The sequence below is a fragment of the Danio rerio genome, chromosome 3 (genome assembly GCF_049306965.1).
Source record: "Danio rerio strain Tuebingen ecotype United States chromosome 3, GRCz12tu, whole genome shotgun sequence".
Lineage (NCBI taxonomy): Eukaryota > Metazoa > Chordata > Actinopteri > Cypriniformes > Danionidae > Danio > Danio rerio.
In genome coordinates this window covers 53,922,275-53,944,808 of record NC_133178.1, presented here as the reverse complement: position 1 = coordinate 53,944,808, position 22,534 = coordinate 53,922,275, and the positions used below count along the sequence as shown (strand labels likewise).

Here is a 22,534-nt window from a genome sequence, read left to right as displayed (position 1 = left end):
CTATGCATTGCACATCATGATATGTGGTGCACTTTATTTGTTTGGTGTCAAGAACACCTAAAGACTGGTCACGTGACTACACTACACATGTTGCAATGACAACTTTCAAACACATTTTCAGGTGTTTACATTTTAAAGCCTATAAAAAGGTAAATAACATTAAGTGTTTTATTTTTAGAATGTCCCTTAAAAGGGGCAATGGGGTGGCGCAGTGGGTAGCACAATCCCCTCACAGCAAGAAGGCCTCTGGTTCGAGCCTCAGCTGGATTAATTGGCATTTCTGTGTGCGATTTGCATGTTCTTCCCGTGTTCGTGTGGGTTTTCTCCGCGTGCTCTGGTTTCCCCCACAAATCCAAAGACATGCAGTATAGGTGAATTAGCTATGGGAATGCTAAAAAAAATGTCTGTAATATATGTGTGTGAATGAGTGTGTATGGGTGTTTCACAGTAATGAGATGCAGCTGGACAGGCATCCACTGCATAAAACATATGCTGGATAAGTAGGTGGTTCATTCTGCTGTGGCCACCCCAGATTAATAAAGAGACTTAACCAAAAAGAATGAATAAATGTCCCTTAAAAGTATTTGGTTGCTGTTCTTCTACTACACACTGTATTTTGTGTTTATTTCACATTGTGTGCTTCATTTAAAGTTCTAAAACTATCATAAATAAACAAACCAAAAATATCTATATATCTATCTTTCTATCTATCTGTCTGTCTGTCCGTCCACCCATCTCAATGGTCTCAAACTGCATTTCTGTTGGGCTGCAGCTCTGTTTAACTTTACCCACCTCCGACTAACACCTGCTAAATAGTCTCTAGCAGTCTTGAATACCTTGATTTTTTGGATAAGTTGTGTATGATTAGGGACAAAACTGTGCAGAGTTGCGGCCCTTCAGGAATCGAGTATGAGACATGATCAAGGTAGGTAGGTAGGTAGTTAGATAGATAGATAGATAGATAGATAGATAGATAGATAGATAGATAGATAGACTGGTTAGCATTTATTTGTTATAACAAATAGGGCTAGTTGCACACCTAGTTTTTTTTCAGCCAATGATACATTTCCGGTTAAAGCAAAATGTGACTATTTTCAATTACATAAGGTTTCTTTTACAGGATTGATGTTGTAATGTAATTACAATACATTCAGTTAAATAGACTTAAACATTAATTTAAGTAAAAGAGATTAAATATTGTGTAAAAACTCTAGCGCCTTCAGGATCAGCAGCCAAGTGCAGAAACTCTATTGAAACTACTTTATTTTAAAGACATGGCAAGGAAAAATTTAATACAAAAAGTGTTCTGTCAACATCAGCATGAACAGGAGTTCATGAGTAGTTAAGGGTGAGTTAATGATAATACAACCTACCAAGTAAAGTCATGACATTATCATACCTTAACATATCATGAGTTCATATTGGTTACATATAGCTTAAACCTTAATGGTAGTTAATCCATTATTAACAACATGTACAAACAAGTAATTAAGGTAGCCATTAATCACACATGAACTCATGTGACTCATGTTGTAGTATATGTTAATCCATGATTAGCGCATTAACTTTATAGTAATGTTCAGTTCACATATTAATACATCATCAAACTTGTTCACTTGCATTTGGATCCTCTCTGACTTTCTTTGAAACGTAACACATTCATGTACTGTTATTGTAAAGTGTTACCTTTATAGAATATTGGGATCTAAAAATGTAGTCTTTTGGAAAAAAAAAACAATCTCAATCAAGTTTTGTTAAAGATTCACTCATTTATTCACTCATTTTAGTTTTGTTAAAGATTCACTCATTTATTTATTATCTACCCATTTCAACTATACTGCATTTCTTTGGACTGTGGGTGAAATCAGAGACCTGGAGGAAACCCAACCATGGGGAGAACATGCAAACTCCTCACAGAAACATCAACCGACCCAGCCGAGGCTCAAACCAGCGACCTTCTTGCTTTGAGGCAACAGCACTACCTACTGTGCTACTGCGTCGCCCTTTAGTTAGACAAATCACCCTCATTATGTGATTATGTATTCAGTCTATAGGTCTGTGTGAATACTGTTTGTGCACAACGTGGCATTGTCAGCTACTGGGTTACTACAGTTTGCATAATTCAGCTTAATGAGTCAACTATTCTTTGGAAGAGGGATTTTTTTTTTTAATAATGTTGTTTTCGTCACCCAATTTTAATCACCTAACTTTACTCAAACTAAAAAAAGCTAAATAAAACTGTTTACTTCGATACTCGTTAACATTTTAGCTTCGTTCTTTAACTGCAAAGGAATGTGCAGTAATAAAATTGCTTCAGTTTATATGTTTCTGAGAAAAGCGAATGATTTTAGTACCATTCATTCAACTTGCCATGAAACTGCCAAGAAAGAGTGTGACAGATTTTTTTGCAAACGTTGCCACAGGCATGCATTTTCATATGCCTGAGTTGTAATCTACACAAAGCCCAAAGAAATCAGGAAGGAGGGGCTAAACCATTCCATTACATTTTCTATTCACTGATGTCTTAAGCATGATGAGTGACATAGTTGTAAGATGAATGTGTCAGTATTAAGCTCAGCCCTTATATAGCGTCGCTCAAGGGCAAAATGCCAGCAAAATCATTCAAAACAACCTTCGAGTTCCTGCAAGTCATCCGTTTCTCTTTCAGAGATTCAAAGCTTAAAGCTCCAAAAGAAGCGGAAGCAAGGACACTTTTATTACACCAAACTTTTTACAGAAAAAAAAAATCAGTTCCAATCAAATAATTTACCCAAGGACAGCCCCGCAGGCGACAAATTTGTTTTAGATTACTGAAATTACCAGAGAACTGCCATTTCAATTCAATGTACCTTTTCAAGTGTCTTCAGACGTTTAGAGTCTTCTTCTTTTCCTTTAATTTTGCTTTTTGTCTCGAGTCCCACTTGAAACCGGGAAGAAATTAAAATCCTCAATCACGACGCTGCCACAAAAAGAGAAAAAAGCACAGACATGACATTCCCTGCTTCTCAGATGATCATTTTTACCTTTTTTTTGTATCAGCTGTCCTCTTTTACCCTAAAATAATAGTCTCAGTGAGATTTTTCTGAAGTACCTGAGTTGTCGTGAGGTTGACAGGGCTGGTCTGTCGTACGTCTTGGGTGGACCCATATAAATACTGTACCTCTGTGACAGCTGGTTCCACAGGGTGTGCAAATCAAGTTTTTCCTGCTCGTCCTCTGAGAGTCAGTCATTCTGGAGCAAACTACATCAAACAAACCCTTTTTTTCCTTCCTGTTTTTGCATGAGTGCACAAGTGTTTTTACTTTTCGATAGATGCTTCAGACACATAATAATTCACACAATCACTTTAATATGAATAACACAATACTGCATATATACAATGGCACATGGGTGAACTTACAGAGGTAGCAAATAATCTACAAATGTACTGCAGTAAGAAAGAACAGTTTCTTATATTTTCAGTCTCTTTCTGTACAGAAAATGGCATCATGATGTAGGAAAGGTCTCTTTATCCAAAACATCAGCTTCCATTATGTTTCAGTGGGTGATTTAAACCAACTGGCCTCCTTCCAAAGCAGAACCTACCAGCCAACAAATAATACAAAAGATATTAAAACAAATTATGCTTGCACTTTCAGATACACAAATAATGACAGACATGCACTCAAAGACTCACACATACGTCACATAAACACACACTCACGCGCGTAAAACACACACTCAATTCACACCACCCTTACACTACCACGAATAAAACACACAATTCACACAACTGCATCCACAAAACACACACAGACTGCCACCACACATACAACACACACTGATATACACTGCCACCAGTGGTGGAGGTAACTAATTACAACTACTCACGTTACTGTAATTAAGTAAATTTTTGGGGTATTTGTACTTTCATAAGTATAATTTTAAGTCTGTAATTTTACTTGTACTTGAGTAGAAATTAAGCTGAGTAATTTACTTTGTTACATTTAATTCGTGGCAGAGTACTGTAATTTAATTGATATTTCAACCACTGACCAGATTTTTGGCAGCCAATAAAAAAAAAAATCTCATCTTAATGGACCAATGAAAAGCCTGATACATTATTTAAACCGAAAAACAAGTTCAGGCTACTGCAGATTTACGTGAACTGACCGTCATCATACAGTCACAAAGTTATCGACTGACATATGGAGATTCAAGACAGCGATAATGCATCTGAAGAACGCAGAAATGAGGAAGAAATAGCAGAGGATGAATGCCCATGGCCACACCCGGAGGAGCTGTTCACTTACAGGTAAATAGGGAAGAAAGGCTGTGCTGATGCAGTGTGAATAGCTATGTTATCATCTAATAATGCAAATTAAATTTATGTACAAAACTGGAATATTGCATAAAAGAAAAAAAGCAGTGTTTCCATACAACAAGTCAAAGAGAACAAAATTGGCATTTCCTGATTAACTGGCCACAAATATCAAAAGTAAAAACAGAACATAATAAATGACTTGCACCTCAGAGGGCAATCCTGACACAATGCACACAGCCTGTTGGTTTATCTTTCACACACATTTGCAAAATGTATGCGCATAGCGTTTTCATTTACCGTTTTTTATGTGGATATCCAAGAAGCACATAAAAATAAGTGAATGTAACCTGCCCTCTGCTGTGCCATCCGGCTTACACAGGGTTTCCAGGGGGTCTTAAAAAGTCTAAAATTTAAAAATCTAAATTTTCTTGAACTCGTTGTTCTAGGTTTTAAATATTTTTGTACTGGTCCTATTTTTCCGATGTCCATGTAACGCTACATTATATGCTCATTTAAATAATTTTTTTTTTGTTGTTGCTTGGTTTTTGTGGTGTTGTAGTTATTTATTTCACTAGTCCTAATGTAATTTGCGATATTACAACTATGAATGAGACATCCATGTAATAGGCAATACGATTTCTGTTATTAAACTCAGTGCGCGCGGTAAATGTGAATTCATCGCTGTGTTTACGAAGGGTTCGGTGATCCTGCGCGTGACATGATTTTGGCTGGCGGCGTGAACAGATTTTAAATTTCATTTGAATTGAATATGAATTTGTAGAAAAAATTTGCCTTGAAACAGGTATGTCTGTACAGACATCCTAACGATCCAACCAGATCCAAACTAAAAATTCTTGGCTAGAAATTGCAACAGCCATGGAAAGGAAAGTGTTTTGTTAAAAAGTTTTAAAAAACCTGAGGGATAAGTTTGTTGAAACAAAAAATTTGCAAAAGTCATGGCAAAAGTGGAGACCCAGGTGGTTTTATTATTACAGAATATGTTTTTCCACCATTTATAGGTTTTACACTAATGTATAATTTTAAAGTTAAAACAATGTAACTGCAACTAACCAAAATTAAGTAACTAATTATGTCTTTGATAACTGGAAAATATTATTTGAACCTATCTGTTTACAATATACTGATGCCCAATTTTTAGGCTTTATTGGTTATAATGGACAGGATTATTGGACAATAGTATGTATATATATATATATATATATATATATATATATATATATATATATATATATATATATATATATATATATATATATATATATATATTTTTTTTTCCTTTTATTCTTGCCATATATATATATATATATATATATATATATATATATATATATATATATATATATATATATATATATATATATATATATATATATATTGTAAAGCAATCCATTTTCTCTTGTCATTTATATTTAAATTTAACAAGTTGAACTGTCCGAGATATAAACAAAAGCAAGTGATGCATCAAAGTTTGATTTAAAAAAATCTTAAATGGTTATAAAGCTTTATAATCATTTCTTCATTTTCTTTTTGCCGTAGTCCCTTTATTAACCTATAGTCGCCACAGCAGAATGAACCACAAACAATTCCAGCATATGTTTTACACAGCGTATGCCCTTCCAGCTGCAACCCATCACTGGGAAACACCCATACATTCTGATTCAAACATTCACTACTGACAATTTAGCTTATTTAATACTTGATGGTCTAAAAAAGTATTAAATCTGACTTTATTATAGCTGCAGAAGCCTTGTTAGACTTCAATCTCTAATCTAAAAAAAAAAAAAAAAACATGGTAAGAAGACATATAACTTCATTTCAAGAGTTCACACTTAGCTGAAGATTAATTATAAAAGCTTGTTAGGCATGCTGTCCCGGGAAAGAGCCCTGAGCACATGAGATCCTCGAGCCCAGAGCTCCCTCCCATTGCAAGGCGGGAGGGGAGTTTGAGCTCAGGTAGATCTCGAGAACTCCCATGCTTTAGTAACCAATGAACAGAGTGATTGCTCTTGAAGATAACTACATATTAGAAGCATATCTATGGTGCCAATTTAGATTATTCATTTAACTTAATTGCATGTTTTTAGGCGATGGAAGGAAACCGGGGAACCCGGGGGAAACCCACGTGAGCAATGGGAAAAGTGCAAACTCCACACAGAAATGTCTGCTGGTTTGGTAAAGCCTGGAACCAGAGACATTCTTGCTGTGAGGCAACAGTGCTACGCACTGGGCCACCTTGTCACCCATCTAAGAAGGAGGAGTAGGGGTGGAAGGGGGGACTCTTCAAAACGAAGATAGTAGTGGAATGAAACCCAGGGTATTTATAGTAGTTTAGGAGTCATCTGATTGGAGCGTAGTGAATTGGATAATGCGGATCCAGCCGCTAGCAATCATAAGCACTTGATCCTCTTGAAATTTGTTTATTCATAAACTTCACTTCAAGAGTTCACACTTAGATAATGATTAATTAAAAAAGCTTGTTAGGCATGCTGTCCCGGGAGAGAGCCCTGAGCTCATGAGATCCTCGAGCCCAGAGCTCCCTCCCATTGCAAGGCGGGAGGGGAGTTTGAGCTCAGGTAGATCTCGAGAACTCCCATGCTTTAGTAACCAATGAACAGAGTGATTGCTCTTGAAGATAACTACATATTAGAAGCGTATCTATGGTGCCAATTTAGATTATTCATTTAACTTAATTGCATGATTTTAGGCGATGGAAGGAAACCGGGGAACCCGGGGGAAACCCACGTGAGCACGGGGAAAAGTGCAAACTCCACACAGAAATGTCTGCTGGTTTGGTAAAGCCTGGAACCAGAGACATTCTTGCCGTGAGGCAACAGTGCTACGCACTGGGCCACCGTTTCACCCATCTAAGAAGGAGGAGTAGGGGTGGAAGGGGGGACTCTTCAAAACGAAGATAGCAGTGGAATGAACTCCTGTGGGAGTTGAAGCTCGTTTTAGTCACTCATGCGGGAGTTAGAGCTGAGGATTGAGGGCCTAAGCGGAAGGAAGAAAAATAGCAAAATGAGCGACGCTGAAAGAAAACAGTTAGCGGAGAACTTAACGCTGGAAAAGTAATTGACGAAATATAAGGACATAAGGGAGGAGATCAAAGAAGGGTAAAGGTAGCGGAAGCACTCAACGCTGTAAGGAAGAAAGAAAGGGCAGATAATTGCCAGGCGGAGGATCTCGACGCCAGAAAGAAGAAAAGGAGTATATATATATATATATATATATATATATATATATATATATATATATATATATGAATATTTATTTAAGTCTTACATAGGTAAGGGCCAGGCATGGGCGGTGATTGACTCCTGCGGGAGTCGAAGCTCGGAGCGACCCCTGCGGGGGTCAGAGCTGCTGTGGGCATTTCTCCTGCTCAAGTCTGGGAAAGGGAGGGGGCGGTGGAGACTGCAGCAGGAGGTGGCCGGGGCGGGACTCTTGTGAGAGTTGAAGCTCGTCTTAGTCACTCCTGCGGGAGTTAGAGCTGAGGATTGATGGCCTATGAGAAAGGAAGAAAAAGAGAGGGCGGAGGAACTCGACGCCGAAGAAAGAAAAGGAGATAGGAGATAACCTGCATGCGTGTGCATGCACATACGTCTGCTCCTGCCTCAGCATATGCATGCACACGCACCAGTACAGGAATACACCAAATGTACACGCATGTACACGCATTCCTAATGGCCTAGGGAGGGCAGTGCAATGGTGACTCTTGCGAGAGTCAAAGCTCTGAGCAACCCCTGCGGGGGTTAGAGCTATGGGGGAGGGGGCTTCAGTAAGAGTCGAGAGGAGGGAGGGGGAAGGGATGGCTTTTACTGGAGGTGGTAGTGGAGGGGTGGCCAGGGATGGGCTTGGAGTGACTCTTGCGAGAGTCGAAGCTCAGTTTGGACCCCTGCGGGGGTCTAAGCTATGGTGAGGGAAGGAGCCTAGTAGGCTTGAAAGAAAAGGTAGAAGTATAAGTACAATACCTGTACAAACATATATGCACGCCATGCACGTACCCATAGAATCACATACTCGTTTGCTTGCACGTGCATATGCATACTTACACATACATCCGCACCTATATACATACACAAGTGTAAATATGCATGTATACATTTGCAACTGCGCATCGCATCTGCACATGCAAACACGTACGTACTCGCACTCACCCACATACACTCACACGTACACACGCCCATATGGATATGTACGTACGTGCACACAAACACACGCACACACACGCACACTCAAGCCTACATAGGGTCGAGCTCGAACCCTTATGTTGGAGTGTGGTATTAGCTGGTTAGGGCTAGCTGGGCTGTCTTGAGGTGGGATTGGCTGAGGCGAATGTAAGCTTTAAAGGCATCAGAGGACCAGCGGCCAGGGGTCTGCATTTGGTGAGAGGATAGGCCTTGTGAGCTGCTGTGGTGGCTGCACTGATTCTAAATGAATGGCTGGTATACAATTCAGGGGAAAAGCCTGAAGGCGAAGGACTTCTTTTAGGTGTTTTTGAAACCAAAAACGGGTTACTGGACGGTTAGCATCATCAGTAAAAAGTGGGGCATGTGGGTCAGGCTCCTTTGATCTCCTTAAATGGAGAAATGGTAAGAGTTTGGAATGGCTGTGTGGGGGAATATGTTCAATATGTAAATGAATGCCTTTACCTGTCTGATCTGTTTGCTTTGCTTAATAAAAAGCATTAGGGTTTCAGCATTCTGTAGTGATAGATCAGAAATAGTAGGGTGTATAGCATAGTTACATTTGGATGGGATATCCATTTCTGAACACCTCAGGAAGTCAAAATAGCCAGAGTAAACATGGCATCTAGTGCACGGGCTGGATGCAATAGGTGGTTTATGGCAATATCATTTGTGAATAATTTGGGACAGGTGTTGGATGCTGGTCTGCTTCTGGTGCCTAGAGCCGAAGTTTCTTTAAAAGAAAGCAAGAGAGAATCAGCAATTTGATTTTTGCAACCTGAAACATGTTCAGCAGTCATAATGTTCTCTCCTCTGCAAGGGGAATCCCTATATCCTCGAAACCTTTGGGTGATCATCAGGTATTTAGCCAGGGGCGAGGAGAAAATTTTCAAGGAGATGGCTAATGTGCGGGATTTTGTAGTTATTAGATAAAATCCAGCATACTGCTTCTAAAAGCATGTTAAAATTTTGGGGCTACTTTTGCAGCTGAAGTTAGTCGGACTGCAAAGTAAAATTGTGAACACCAATTGATGCCAAAAGACCCTACAAGTCTGGGTGGATTGGCATGATGTTGAAGGCGAATGAAATATAAGTTTTCGCCAGGCGTTGCAACCGGCTATTCTGATGAGGGAAATGGCTTGGTTTATTTCATGGCAAATCAGCGACTATTCAACAGAAGGAATAGTGCTGTTAAATGCTAAGTAATAAAGAATTGTGAGGAGCGGAGAACAATAATTAAGCGTTTTTGCAAGAGAATTTTTAGGTAGCAATGTCAATAGGACTAATACAAGAACGCTGAACAGTTGGGCAAGAATGGTACTATCATGAATTTATTATTGATTCTTTTTTGATTAAAGAATCCACTGTTGCAGGTTCAGTAGTTGCAGATTGTAGCAGAATAAGTTTAAGGAAGGGAGAGCTGAAACGCCCGGGTTAGATCCTTGGGTTAGACCTGAAATCTGAAATCAGAAGTTCGTATCAGGGTGACAACGCAATTCAAAGCAAGTTGAGAAATATGGCATCGAGGGTGTGGGCTATGTGAGTGGAAATGCATCCTTTATGTAGAGAGTAATTGTATTTGAAGTGCATATAGAATGTAATAGGTTGGATGAGGGTCAGGTTCTGCAGACGAATGTCATGGTCTCTTTGCTAATGCATGGTCTGATAGCTTATTGTCGCTATGTGAAAGTATGGTAGAGGTGAGCCTTCATCCCCCTACAGAATGGCAAATGGATGGAGAGCTGAGGATAAGGGGTATGGTTTGTCTGGTGATCCTGGAAGTATTTATTGAAGATCCTTTGTCAGAAATGTCCTCCTTCTATTCATAGCAGCAAAGCAGAAAGTTTGTTTTGTTGCTGTTTCACATCCAACTGACTTACCATTATAAGCTTACATAAGACACTAGTGTATGAATAAATGAGTCACTGGTCTAGTGTAATTGGACCTCGGTGCTCTGTGTATAGTTTTTTTTTTTTTTTATTAATTAATTAATTAATTAATTTAATTTAATTATTTTTTTATTTCATTATTATTATTTTTCTGTCTTTTTTTTCCCTCTTCAATTGCTAACATCAAACTCTGAACTCTATAACGCCTGTTTCACACCGCAAGCGTCAGCGGCGCGTGAGCAGAGCGTGAGCAGCGCGTGTGTTTTCGGCGTCCATGTTAACAGATTAGAGCTTTCATACCGCACGCAGCAGCAGCGCGTCAGAGCGAGGCGTGAGCGTCGCCGAAGCAGTAGTGCAGCGATAGTTTCGGCGCTGGGTCTATTTTTGACGCGCTGCTCACGCTCAATTAAAGTGACAGTGCATTGAGAATGACCAAAACACATTGAATGACAGTAAAAACTAACAATTTTACCCAATAAATGTGTTAATAATGTCAAAGGGTTTATATATAGTCATTCAAATGAACTTAAAACGATTAAAAACGGCAACAAACATTTATTTAGGCCCGAACTACAAAACCAAATGTAAAACTATTTTACTATCAGTTTTGTTTAAGTTGCACACTAGTTGTAGGAGAGGGGAAATGGAATATTTACGGGATTTGTAGTCCATAGCGAAGTGTATTGTGGGTAGTGTAGTGCGACACGCATGCTGGATTATGTGAGCTCGCTGTGTTCTGTGCAGCTGAGCAGAGCAAGAAAGTTTTAATCGGCTTTGTTTTATGTTCACTCAAATTATTCCTACCGGGAGCTGTTTGCACTGTGAATCTGACAACACGAAAATAAGTAAAAGAATGGCATGCATTAATTACTTTTGTCCGTCTCATCATCTGCACGAGCATGAATTAACGAGCTGTTATTCTGCCACTGGACATCACTGAAGCGGAGAAATTAACACTAGTTTGATCATGTATAAATATCATTATAACTATATTGTATAAATATGATTATAACTAGGTCTACAGCAACCTGATAATCAAAAAACAAATGACATGATATCACAGGCGATTGTCTTCTGACTGTAGACAATTCTCATATAAGTTAGCTTGAGAAGCATACAGCACTATTTGATCTATAAAATTTGTAAAATAAACATTTGCAGGTTAAAGAAACAGCATAGGAGAGGCCTTGGTGCAGATGAAAAGTTTAAAAAGTGTATTTGTATATAGAGGGGTAACTAGATAGAATAGACAGAGATAGGTTGATCTCAGCAGCAGCTGCCGAAGAGCTGCGCGCTGCAGACGCAGCTGGTGTGAAAGGCAAACGCCTGCGTGCTGCTACTGCTCGACATACACGCTGCTCACGCTCTGCTCACGCGCCGCTGACGCTTGCGGTGTGAAACAGGCGTAAGACTTCAAGGGCAATGTGACCACTTAGTAAAACTGTCAATGGAATGTTAGTAATTGGCTTTACTTTAATCCATGATTAACATTTTGTTGGTATCTTAACTTAACTTAACTACACAAGCGTGTCTGGCCCAAATTCATTCAGAAGACTTGCAACAGAGTCAAGAGAGAGGGCGGGATCTTCTCCAGAGAGCTCATTAGATGGTGACGCTTCTCCTTACAGCTATTGGCTTAAAAGAGTGTCAATCGAGCATGCCAAAGGTGAAAAAGCCCAGCGGCCATTTTGTTGATCAAGGTCACCATTGTTTATGACTTGAGCTGTTGCTCTGCTGAACATTCCAGCAAACAAGCTGTTAAATTTTATGGATCAGTGGACAAGCAAGAGGCTTGAGAGGCAAGTATCTTTAGTTAAAATCATTGTTTACGCTAGTCTTGTTATTCAAAAGATTTATAAATGTTTTAGTCTAAATGTTTGGTATAGTTATTTTGCAAAGCTTCCCTTCATGTGCATAGCATGTGCACCGCTAGGAAAAAGGTAAGGGTTCAGTTTCATTGCAATAGCTTTGGAGTTTTGGCTGTCATTTTGCTGGATAATAGGGTTGAAGACACAGCAGATGCGTTGAAGTGGAAGGTTTGATGTTTTGTTGAAGTTGTTGATGCAATTGTTGGAGTTGTTTTAAAGTAGTAATAGTAGTAGTTGTTGCTGTTGTTGCTGCTGCTGCTGCTGTAGATTGTAGCTTGTAGATTATAGCTGGTAGCTTGTAGATTGTAGCTGGTAGCTGGTAGCTTGTAGATTGTAGCTGGTGGCTGGTAGCTTGTAGATTGTTGCTTATAGCTGGTAGATGGTAGCTGCTTTGGTTGTCCATGCTGGTTTAGAGTAGGTTTCTTCAACGGAGCTAGCTACGGTGAAGCTGCCTCTTCAAAACGAAGACAGCAGTGGAATGAAACCCAGGGTATTTATAGTAGTTTCGGAGTCATCTGATTGGAGTGTAGTGAATTGGATAATACGAATCCAGCCGCTAGCATTCATAAGCACGTGATCCTCTTGAAATTTGTTTATTCATAAAATCTCACTTGTGTGATATTTAATTAATTTATTATTATATATAGGCACTAGGCAGTGTTGTTCTTTGCTTTCTGGTGGTTTGCTTGCGCGATTAGGTATTTAGCAAGGCTTTTTTTCTAATTAAATCATCTATTTATTATACAGATAAGAGAGGCATCATTTTAAATTATAAAGAGTCTATTTTTGTGTATATTTATTGTCTTTATACTCACAATAGCAAAACATTGTTTTTGTAAAACAATAGCGGTGCTCTATTGATAAGTTAATAATCATAAGAACATGTAAATCCATCATCACCGTAATACTGGCTGTATTAATTCATTAGGGATAAGTTAATACTGTTTATAAAGTTACAAAGGTGTTTTTATAAAACACATTGGTAAGAACCATTACAACAGACTTACAATTTAATTTTTGTGAGATTGTTGGTTCAGGCCCAGGCTGAAACAGTTAGCATTTCTGTGTGGAGTTTGCATGTTCTCCCCATGTTGGCGTGGGTTTCCTCCGGGTGCTCCAGTTATGGTTCATATATAAACCACACCTGACAGTTCAGTTAATGCTGTGTACACGGTTTCAAAAGTGTTTATAGCATGGTTAAATGTGTTATGTAAAATGTGTTTTATTGCCTGGATCTTGTCTGATTCCTCAATTATAGATAATTCTACCAATATCACCAGCTAAAAAAGTCTTTTGTACTCTGAGTAGTTTTCATGAAGAGTAATGTGTACTTTAACTTAAGGACTTTTTTTAACTCCAGTACTTTTAGTTGTAATTGAGTTTAAATTCAGCAATGTAACAGTACTTGTAATTGAGTAAATTTGTTTGTACTCTTTCCACCACTGACTGCCACTCCACAACATACAAACACACACACACACACACACACACACACACGCAACACTATATAATAATTTATAAGCCATTTTGAAAAAAAGACAGGGTGCAATGTGTTCAAAAAAGCACCTTATCCTTATTAGCCATGTTTTGCCCATGTCATTGAATTCATTTGTGTCTTTATGCCACACACACACATAGAGAGAAAGAGAGAGAGAGAGAGAGCAAGCAAACAAAATGTTTGGCAATTTTAACATTGTTGGAGTAAGCCAATAACAATCTGTAGCTGTAATCATCCTCTCTAGTCATTGTTATCAGACATTAAAAAATAAAAATAACAACCTGGGGACTCGTCCGGCACATTCCTAAGAAACATAGGTAACAAAATCATCCCCCATCACTGGTAAGTAAGAAATAATTGACAATGGGCTGTATTCACCACCTCAGGTGTGCATTATTTTCTAATAACTCAAAGGGCTGTTGAAAATTATTCTACTTATTTGATGGTTAACACACATTAAGACATTGTTGACGTTTTTGTGTGTGTGTTTTTTTTTTTGTCCTCTTACTTCTTCTGTGTGTAGGATTACATTCTTTTAAATCAAATATGACTTCAGTTCATGTTAATGTACTTTCAGCTAAAAGGCGATAATGAGTAGGGGGTGGGGCTTTCTTGTTGTGCATCATTCCCTCATAGCAAACTAATGGTAAGAGAAGCGTGGTTAAGAAAATTGTGTTTGAAGCTCCGGAATCAAACACAGAAGCAAACCCAGCAGACACTCTGTCACAATCACCAGCAATCTAATCCTTGCAGATCGCTACATGAGGATCGCTGGATAACTACACACACTACATTAAGAAACTACATATCCCATATACACTGCTCACATGCACCTGTTCAATGGTTCCATTGATTACACAGCTGGAGAATCATTGAGGACTAATTACATGGACTTTAAATATAGCGCACACACACATCATTGCTGAGTCTTGTTTACCTATGAGCATTCATAAGACATTAATAATAGGTTAGATTTAAGCCAGCAGCATCTAAGAGCAATGTTATGTTTTGATGTCCAATAATGATGTGAATTGACATTGACAATTTGTTCATTTTAATCTGTGTTGGAAAGTGACCAAAATCCAATGTTGAACCAACATCTTAAACCAACGTCATATTGACATCGAATACTGACTTTTTATTGATCAGTTATGGCTACCAAAATCCACTGTCTGATAGATATCATAGTGATAACTTCCACACAACGTCAAGCTGTAACATCATTAGATGTTGATAGTTGGTTGCTTTTAGGTTGAGTAATTGCAACGTTAGTTCAATGTTGGACATTGATGTCCGCCTGACATTGGGTTATGTTGTCAACCCAATTTTCATTTTCAAACAAAAAGCAATGTCCCACGAATTTGAATCAGTTTCAATCTGATGTTGACATCCTTTGCCTGCTGGGCAGGCTTTGATTGATTTGATTAAAGATTAACAAGAGAAACTTTTTTTTTTTTCAGTGGATTAACCTAAACAGATTCATTGTTCACCTAAAGGATAACAATGTGTGCTAGCAAAATAAATAATATACATTTTGATTACACACATAAAACAAGTCCAGGAAACAAACAATATGGCCTTCACATCATATTCACTTTAAATTGGGCTTATTGTGTAGCAAACATTTTTTAATAATATATTGATGTATAGATGGGCAGCATTTATGATACATGTATTTCAAATTCATATTTTAAAAAAAAATAGTATTTTGTAATTTGTATCAAAACATTTTAGTGTCTTGTGTTTTAGATTTTTTAAATACTGTAAAATACTTTGTAAGAAGTCTACATGGTGACTTCCTAAAATTGTGCACTTTAATAGTGGTGTTTTCTAAGTTATTTGCTAAGGCTTGAGATCAGACTAGAAATTAATATTGAAGAAGTAGATTGAAGTATGGATGTAAATTATGCATTACAGAAAGTAAAAGAAAGTAGCAGGAGTACATTTGGCAGCAGATCAAAAATCATTCATTCATTTTCTTTCTGGCTTAGTCCCTTTATTAATCTGGGGGCGCCACAGCCGAATGAACTGCCAACTTATCCAGCATATGTTTTTACGCAGCGGATGCCCTTCCAGCTGCAACCCATCACTGGGAAACACATACACTCATACACTACTTTCAATTTTAACATAACCAATTCACCTGTACAACCATGTCTTTGGACTTGTGGGGGAAACCGGAGCACCCAGAGGAAACCCACACGAATACAGGGAGAACATAGAAACCACACAGAAATGCCAACTGACCCAGCCGAGGCTTGAACCAGCGACGGTCTTGCTATGAGGTGAATTGTGCTACCCACAGCTCTACCACATTGCCCCGCAGGTCAAAATCAGACCGGAAAATAAGACAAACGACATCATACAACATCATACCTCCAAATACTTCTTTGGCTGTTTCTAATGCCAGTAGCTGATCTACAGGTGCTCTTTATAGTATTTTGCAAACTTTGACAGTTAATTAGTATGAGATAAAAACATTAAATACTACAGTCCATTGGTCAAAAACTCAGAAATCATGCTTTTACATTGACTATTGAAGATTTAAACTTTAAATAAGACTTCCAAAGAGATGGTGGCAATTTCTTACAATCAAGAAATATAGTAATGTATTCCACCTCATTATCTGCATTAAATTATTTTTACAGTGATTAAAGAGATCATTTTCAAGACAGTACTTTCTCTATGCAATTTGTACAAAATCTATACTAAAGTCAAAGATAAACATGCTTTATAAATAAAACTTTTAGATGATTATAGTAAATTGAAACAGTGTCAGTCCAGTTTTCAGAGTTGAAAAAACTGCTTTGGCAATCTACATCGTAAAAGCACTATAGAAATAAAGAGGTATTGAATTGAATTAGAGAAACACTGTTGCTGTCAGTTTAATGGTGAAGGGATTGATCCAATAGGCCTATTGATAGAATGTTTGTGAAAAGAAAATGTCATGTTTCTTTGTAAACGTATTTTTAAGTATTTTTAAAATACAAAATACAGTATTTTATTTTGATATATTTGTGGCTGCTGTATTTTGTAGTTTATTTTGATACACTTAAAATGTAGGCATTTGGTATTTTATTTTAAAATACATTTCAATGTATTTTTGCCATCCCTGGCTGTATGTTTACTTAACCTTTGTACTAAAGCTTGGGGGTCAAATGCATATTTCAGCCAAAACTGAACATTCATTTTTCACAGACCTGCTTGACTTTCATTCTTCTGGTGAACACAAAATACGTTATTTTTGTTTATTTTTATAATCCTATGATCCTTGACTTCCATAACATATGTTTTTCCTACAATACGGAAGTCAATAATAGCAATTTTCCTTTTTTTTTTTTTTATGATCTTCTTAGCAGAAAAAATATAAATATATTCGTGAACGTTTGAAATCACTTCTGCAACTAGTGAGTAGATGTTCTGGGTGAACTGTCCCTTTAAAAGCTTGAGGCCAAGCCATTGTTTTCTGAGGTCAACCTTGAGCTGTTTTGTCCAGATTTTCCTGAGCACCATTAGTCACACCTGCCATTGTGTTGCCAGAGTAGTTGGTATGGTAAGCATCATTCTTCATTCAGCATAGATGGCTAAAACACAGCTGACTGCGCTATTGGATTTCTTCTTTGACTGTTGCTTGATTTGATGTCATTTCAAAGACATGCCTGTTGTCAACTGCTGGCACAGCATTTGAAACCCATGAATTTGTTTAGGTCTGTTTTTTAGAAGTACTCATGTGTCAAACACACATAGAAGTACTACTATAAAATTGCTATTTTTGTCTGACCATAATGTTGTGCTTGTTCTGTAGGCACCACTCCAGTGGCTAAAAGTTTTTTTAGAAAACTATAAGTGCACATTGTGTGAATTAAAGTATGCTTTAATAATTAATAAGTAGAGTTTTAAAACCCAAAGATGCATGCATACATTTCAGGGCACTGTTAAGTGGTACAGGGACACAAAATTAGGAAAAATGTAATTAAACTATGGAGGTGTTTCCTCTAACTAAATACATTTAGGGACTATGTGATACAAAGTCCAGGACTTAATCAAGCTGATTATAAAAGTAACACTGTCAAAAAGGTGTTTTGGCATACTACAATATATGATGAGAAAATACACTCACCAGCTACTTTATAGGTATTAGGTATACCGTATTAGTACCGTGTTGGACCCAACTTTGCCTTCAGAACTGCCTAAATCCTTCATGGCATAGATTCAACAAGGTACTGGAGATTTTGTTCCATATTGACATGATTGCATCATAAAGTAGCTGCAGATTAGTTGGCTGCACATCCATGATGTGAATCTTCTGTTCCATCACATCCCAAAGGTGCTCTATTGGATTGAGGTGTGGTGACTGTGGAGGCCATTTGAGGAGAGTGAACTCATTGTCATGTTCATGAAACCAGCCTGAGATCATTTGCGCTTTATGACATGGCACGTTATCCTGCTGGAAGTAGCCATCAAAAGCAACGATGCTCAGGTAGGCTGTGGCATTGACACAATACTCAATTGATAATGGGCCAAAAGTGTGCCAAGAAAATATCCCCCACACCATACACCAGAAGCAGCAGCCTTAACCATGGATACAAGGCAGGATGGATCCATGTTTTCATGTTGTTGCTGACAAATTCTGATCCTGCCATCTGTATATTGCAGCAGAAATCAAGTCTCATTTTGGCGAGTCTGAGTGAACTGTAGACTCAGTTTCCTGTTCTTATCTTCTGGGTGAGCACCCCTGCTCTAATCCCAATCCAGGGTCTCTCTAAAGCAGGGGTGAAAAACCCTGTTTCTGGAGATCTACCTTCCAACATAGTTCAGCTCCAACCCTGATCAAAAACAACCAAACCAAATTAGTAGGATCTGAAGTAGCACATGCACATAAGACATGTGCATTCGATGAAGGTTGCGGCTAAACTCTGCTGAAAGACAGATCTCCAAGAACAGGATTGGGCACCCATGGATTAGTGAATAGGGATGAATGCCCAGTATAGAATTGAACTTTGGCTGATGATGACGTCACACAAGAACACAAGGATGCAAAGTACAAACCGAAAAGAAAACAGACATTGTGTTCATGTGCTCAACATAAATGTCTCTGATTTGTTAGAATGGTCAACAGTTCACTTGTTTCATCCTCTGTTTAGACATATATAAAAGCTATCTATTAACTGAACAACAGTGATGGATTAGCTGATTGATGCGGTTTTTCAAATGATTCCTTCAGGCTCAGAAGTAAAGATACGAGATCTGTCACTGGGGTGGTACCTTTTCGAAAGGTACACATTTGGGTTGAGGACTGGTTTTTGAGTTGTTGTCAAATGTTTACTGACCCCTTTTTGTGGAGTATTTACATATTGTTGCATAGTGTGAACATAACAATGACAAAAAGAAACGATATCAAGTCAGCTAGACTGAACAGCATATTGACCTGCCTATGGCCAAAGTAATGTAGTGTTAACTAGGCATTAAGTAAGTTAGATTTAGGCCATGTGCTAACGTACATGGGTATTTTTAGAAACAAGGTTTTCCCCACTTTTGTTTAAAAAAATAAATAAAAAATCTCTGTCCACATGAAAAAAAAACAAAAAAAAAAAAAAACACTGTGATGCATGGTAAGGGCAAGCCCAAACCAACAGCCGGCATTTCACACACATACACTACGGCCAATTTAGCTTATTAGCCTGTTATAGTGCATGTCTTTGGAATGTGGGGGAAACCAGAGCACGCAAAGGAAACCTATAAAAACATGAGGAGAACATGCAAACTCCACACAGAAATGTCAACTGACTCATCTGGGGCTCGAACCTGTGACTTTCTTGTTGTGGGGCAATCGTGCTACCCACTGCACTACCATGTCACCCCCAGAATTAAGTATCTTCATTCATTCATTAATTTTCTTGTCAGCTTAGTCCCTTTATTAATCTGGGGTCGCCACAGCGGAATGAACCGCCAACTTATCCAGCAAGTTTTTACGCAGCGGATGCCCTTCCAGCCGCAACCCATCTCTGGGAAACATGGACTGTGGGGGAAACCGGAGTACCCGGAGGAAACCCACGCGAACACAGGGAGAACATGCAAACTCCACACAGAAACGCCAACTGAGCCGAGGATCGAACCAGCAACCCAGCAACCTTCTTGCTGTAAGGCGGACGTGCTACCCACTGAGCCACTGCATCGCCGAATTAAGTATCTGTACAAGTAAATTCAAGTCAATGCAAATTGTAAACAGAGGCGGATTATTGTCCTTTTGACAAATGACACAAAATATTTGATGCATTTCCTGCAAATTTGGGGTAATTTGCCTCATTTGTGTCTACTGTGTTTGGTGTAAACCCAGCCATGTTGGCCAATCAGAAAGGAGAAAACAGCATGCACGCTGACATCATAAGGTGGAAACACCGGTTGTAGAGTTCTCACAACCACACTGTACCCAGGGAAACCTTGGCCGGGCATGACACTGCATTTTTTGTCTGAATGAACATTTAAATGACATAGAAAAAAAAGTGCAGTTTTGAAAATACTCATGTTCATGTGGACAGGGCTTTCCTTGTGTGTGTAGCCCTGAAAATCTATTTGAAAGTGGGAGGGATACAAGCAGGATATTGAAAAGTGTGTTGGGGCTGGGTGAGGATTACACCACTGTATACTCTAGATATGGCCCGTTTCCACTAAGTGGTATGGTACAGTTCAATTCAGTACGCTTTTATGGCTGTTTCCACTGTCAAAAGGTAAATAAAAGTGAACCGTACTGTATAACTTTTTGGGTACCCCTTCGGAAGTGTACCTAGCACAACAAAAGTGTACCAAAAAACAGAGCAAGACATGCAGTTTTTATTTTCTCCAGAGAGCTGGCATGCACTCGGCGTGCATCTATATTTAAAATAACTTCTTGATCTAATGATAACAACGTGTGCGTGATTATTTAAGTGCTTCTGACATCCAATCCTTTCAAAAAACAGACAAGCGCGAGAGTGAGGCTGGTAAAAAACAAGGGAGAGGCCAAAAAAAACAAAGGACAAATGATCCTTTTAGCAACCTAAATCATAATCAAACTACAATGTTTAACTATTATCTTCACCGTTTTGACTATTATAAACTAGGAATGATGGAAATACTTTCTAATGGTGAAGATAAAAGATACAGATAAGAAGTTTGCACTGACTGTGGACTATATTGTGCGTAGTTTTAGAACCCAAATAAGGACTAAATGTGTTCTGTGTGTAGGATATCTGTAATTAATAACCTAACGGAGAGTATAAGAGGCTGTATGTGTTCATTTATGTTGCATTTATTTATTTATTTTATATAATTGCAGAGGATACAGTAGGCTATTTTGCATCATTTATCTGCAGTTATAATTAAATCAAGTTCATAGAAAGGTTTGTCATTAACATTTATACACAAGTATGTGTGTGTATAAAGCATCTGTTTTGTGAGAAGTGCTTCTATTATCATATGTGAATGACCCGTACAGCTTTACTTTTACTTTCCTTAAGCAAGGATGACGTCGACTGAAGCTTTCTGTCTTTGTGGTGCCAATCAAAAGAGTACCATTGGTACCTTTTTAGCAGTGCAAGCCTGATAAAGGTGACCTGTAGTGACCCATACAGTATCGTACTGTACCACTCAGTGGAAACAGGTCGTTGATGATTTGTTTAGAAACAATGAAAATCTTTTGACATTTAACAAAAATATTCTGCTTATTGCTACATTGAAGAAAATATGGTGTAGAAACTATTTAGAAATGACTATTCACTCACTCACATTGCTTCAGCTTATTCCATGCTTTATCATGGGTTGCCACTGCAGAATGATTTGCCATTTCCTTTGGCATGCTTTACACAGTGGATGACCTTTCAGCAACAATCCTGCATTGAAATTACAACCTCCAGTGCTGGAAAACACCCACAAACTCTGCCATCCAAACACTATGACCAATTTAGATTTTCCAACCCATCTATACCCATCCCTATGGACTGTGAGGGAAAACGGAGCACCCGGAGGAAATACCCACCCAGACAAACTTTACACAGAAAGGCCTCATGGTTCAGCTGGAACTCAAGCCAGTGATCTTCTTGCTGTGAGGCAACCACTTAGCCATCTTGAAATAGTTTCAAGTTTCACAAATAACTAATACAAGTTTTATTACAAGGTGTAACCAGTAACATTATAATTGCAGGTTTCACGTCATCATATCAAGCTCAGAGTCAAGCTCTAGAATTTCAGCAATGTACAAGTTAATACACAGGATAGACATAACAGTATAAATATTACTCCACCTACCTTCTGTTTGTTTCATTGTAGATCTGGGCTGTTCAACGGTCAGAACTGCAGCACAAGAGTCTGCCACCCTTGTGCAAATGAAACACAGAGTATATCGACAGTCATCCGAGCAAATAAGACAGCAGCCGTCTAGACAGACCTGACAGCACAGGTTGCAGCAGCGGTCCACACATGGCTCGTCCCGGTGACACAAACAAACACACGCATCCCCACAGCTTTCCCTACAGTGAGGGCAAGGGCCAGGCATTGTACTGCAGCTCAGTCCCATGTCTGCTTCAGTTAAACCGACTGATACCGACACCTCAATGACCAAAGAGAATCCCAAATGTGACCTAATGAGTGCGTCATTAGAGGACTGCATGAAAACGCCAATTTTATCTGCTCATTTTGACTTTCCACGAACTGACAAGCTGTGTTTGTTAGCAGTTCACTTATAAGCCTCGGGGCGTCCCGGACGAGCCCCTCCTTCTGTGCTGAGTCAATTA

The 22,534-nt window shown here is 38.6% G+C and overlaps 1 long non-coding RNA gene across 1 annotated transcript in view; it reads right to left on the bottom strand.

Annotated features, from left to right (window-relative positions):
* si:dkey-54h16.1 overlaps positions 1-22,330 on the bottom strand; it is a 29,839-nt gene extending 7,509 nt beyond the window's left edge. Inside the window, exons 1-3 of the long non-coding RNA XR_002458067.3 lie at positions 22,050-22,330; positions 3,092-3,581; positions 2,850-2,959 (exon numbers count right to left, since the gene is read on the bottom strand). This is a non-coding gene — a long non-coding RNA (si:dkey-54h16.1). The remainder of the gene's footprint in view (positions 1-2,849; positions 2,960-3,091; positions 3,582-22,049) is intronic.
* Between the last annotated feature and the right edge of the window lie 204 nt (positions 22,331-22,534).